The sequence below is a fragment of the Arachis hypogaea genome, chromosome 19, assembly GCF_003086295.3.
Source record: "Arachis hypogaea cultivar Tifrunner chromosome 19, arahy.Tifrunner.gnm2.J5K5, whole genome shotgun sequence".
In the NCBI taxonomy this organism is placed as follows: Eukaryota; Viridiplantae; Streptophyta; class Magnoliopsida; order Fabales; family Fabaceae; genus Arachis; species Arachis hypogaea.
This window is the reverse complement of record NC_092054.1, coordinates 46,608,080-46,611,132: the sequence shown is the minus strand read 5'-3', so window position 1 is coordinate 46,611,132 and position 3,053 is coordinate 46,608,080. Positions and strand designations below refer to the sequence as shown.

Here is a 3,053-nt window from a genome sequence, read left to right as displayed (position 1 = left end):
TTGTGTCTTTTCTTGTTTTTCATATGCATTTTCAATTTGTTAGTGTCTAAAGTTTGAAAATTTCTAAGTTTGGTGTCTTACATGTCTTTCTTTTCTTAAAAATTTTCAAAAATAAGTCTTGATGTTCATCTTGATCTTCAAAGTGTTCTTGGTGTTCATCTTGACATTCAAAGTGTTCTTGCATGCATTAGTTATTTTGATTCATAATTTCTATGTTTTGTGTCAACTTTGTGTTTTTCTCTTTCATCATTAAAAATTCCAAAATAAAAAAAATATCTTTCCCCGATTCTTCTCTTAAAATTCGAATATTTGAGTTGATTTTTTCAAAGATTTTTCAAAATTTAGTTGTTTCTTATGAGTCAAATCAAATTTTCAATTTAAAAATTCTATCTTTTTCAAATCTTTTTCAAAAATCAAATCTTTTTCATTTTTTCTTTCATAATTTCGAAATTTTCAAAATTTATTTTCAAAATCTTTTTCTTATTTCTATTTCATATTTTTGAAATTAATGCTAACAATTAATGTGATTGATTCAAAAATTTTTAGTTTATTCCTTGCCTAGTAAGAAAGGTTCAATCTTTAAATTTTAAAATCATATCTTTTTGTTTCTTGTTAGTCAAGTAATCAACTTCAAAATCAAATCTTTTTAATTTCCAATTCAAATCTTTTTCAAAATGATTTTCAATCATATCTTTCTCAATGTTAATCACATCTTTTTCAAAATCAATTTCAAAATCTTTTCTAACCTCTTATCTTTTCAAAATTGATTTTCAAATCTTTTTCAAATTAATCGTATCTTTTTGTTTGATTCTTATCTTTTTTAAAATCACCTAACTAATTTTCCCTCTCTAATTTTTGAAAATCACTCCTCTCTTTTTCAAAATTCTTTTTTAATTAACTATTTGTTTTAAATTTTAATTTGATTTAATTTTATTTTTCTTTTTAAATTTTTGAACTCTAACTGCATTTTAAAAGAAAAACAAAAAATATTTTTATTTTATTTTATTTTATTTAATTTTCGAGGTCTTATCTTTTCCTTCCTCTATTCTTCTCTTCTTATACTTACATAAGGAATCTCTATACTGTGACATACAGGATTCCATATTTTCTTTTGTGTTCTCTTCTTTTTCATATGAGCAGGAACAAGGATAAGAACATTCTTGTTGAAACTGATCCTGAACCTGAAAGGACTCTAAAGAGGAAGCTAAGGGAAGCTAAAGCACAACTCTCTGGAGAAAATCTGACAGAAATTTTTGAAAAAGAAGGAGACATGGCCAAAAATAATAACAACGCAAGGAAGATGCTTGGTGACTTTATTGCACCAAATTCCAATTTACATGGAAGAAGCATCTCAATCCCTGCCATTGGAGCAAACAATTTTGAGCTAAAGCCTCAATTAGTTTCTCTGATGCAACAGAACTGCAAGTTTCATGGACTTCCATCAGAAGATCCTTTTCAGTTCTTAACTAAATTCTTGCAGATCTGTGATATTGTTAAGACCAATGGGGTTGACTTCGAGGTCTACAGGCTTATGCTTTTCCCGTTTGCTGTAAGAGACAGAGCTAGAATATGGTTGGACTCTCAACCTAAAGATAGCCTGAACTCTTGGGATAAGTTGGTCACGGCTTTCTTAGCCAAGTTCTTTCCTCCTCAAAAGCTTAGCAAGCTTAGAGTGGATGTTCAAACCTTCAAACAGAAAGAAGGTGAATCCCTCTATGAAGCTTGAGAGAGATATAAGCAACTGACCAAAAAGTGTCCTTTTGACATGCTTTTAGAATGGACCATCCTGGATATATTCTATGATGGTCTGTCTGAATTATCAAAGATGTCATTGGACCATTCTGCAGGTGGATCCATTCACCTAAAGAAAACGCCTGCAGAAGCTCAGGAACTCATTGACATGGTTGCAAATAACCAGTTCATGTACACTTCTGAAAGGAATCCTGTGAGTAATGGGACGCCTCAGAGGAAGGGAGTTCTTGAAATTGATGCTCTGAATGCCATATTGGCTCAGAACAAAATATTGACTCAGCAGGTCAATATGATTTCTCAGAGTCTGAATGGATTGCAAGCTGCATCCAACAGTACTGAAGAAGCATCTTCTGAAGAAAAAGCTTATGATCCTGAGAACCATGCAATAGCAGAAGTGAATTATATGGGATAACCCTATGGAAATACCTATAATCCCTCATGGAGAAATCATCCAAATTTCTCATGGAAGGATCAACAAAAGCCTCAACAAGGCTTTAATAATGGTGGAAGAAACAGGTTTAGCAATAGCAAGCCTTTTCCATCATCCACTCAGCAACAAACAGAGAATTCTGAGCAGAATCCATCTAGCTTAGCAAATATAGTCTCTGATCTATCTAAGGCCACTCTAAGTTTCATGAATGAAACAAGGTCCTCCATTAGAAATTTGGAGGCACAAGTGGGCCAGCTGAGTAAAAGAGTCACTGAAACCCCTCATAGTACTCTCCCAAGCAATATAGAAGAGAATCCAAAAAGAGAGTGCAAGGCCATTACCCTATTTGGTGTGGCCGAACCCAGAGAGGAGGAGAAGGACGTGAATCCTAGTGAGGAAGACCTCCTGGGACGTTTAGTAAAGAATAAGGAGTTTCCCTTTGAGGAACCAAAGGAATCTGAGGCTCATCTAGAGACCATAGAGATTCCATTGAACCTCCTTTTACCATTCATGAGCTCTGATGACTATTCATCTTCTGAAGAAGATGAAGACATTGCTGAAGAGCAAGTTGCTCAATATTTAGGAGCAATCATGAAGCTGAATGCCAAATTATTTGGTAATGAGACTTGGGAGGATGAAACTCCATTGCTCATCAAGGAACTAAATACCTTGGTTCAGCAGACTCTACCTCAAAAGAAACAGGATCCTGGTAAATTCCTAATTCCCTGTAACATAGGCACCATGACCTTTGAGAAGGCTCTGTGTAACCTGGGGTCAGGAATAAACTTAATGCCACTCTCTGTAATGGAGAAACTTGGGATCTTTGAGGTGCAAGCTGCCAGAATCTCTTTAGAGATCACAGACAACTCAA

The 3,053-nt window shown here is 34.1% G+C and overlaps 1 non-coding gene across 1 annotated transcript; it reads right to left on the bottom strand.

Moving 5' to 3' along the window:
* Nucleotides 1–1,663: 1,663 nt before the first annotated feature.
* On the bottom strand, nt 1,664–1,771 carry LOC112780978 (small nucleolar RNA R71). The gene has a single exon (XR_003191780.1). It is a non-coding gene; the product is annotated as a small nucleolar RNA R71 (small nucleolar RNA).
* Between the last annotated feature and the right edge of the window lie 1,282 nt (nt 1,772–3,053).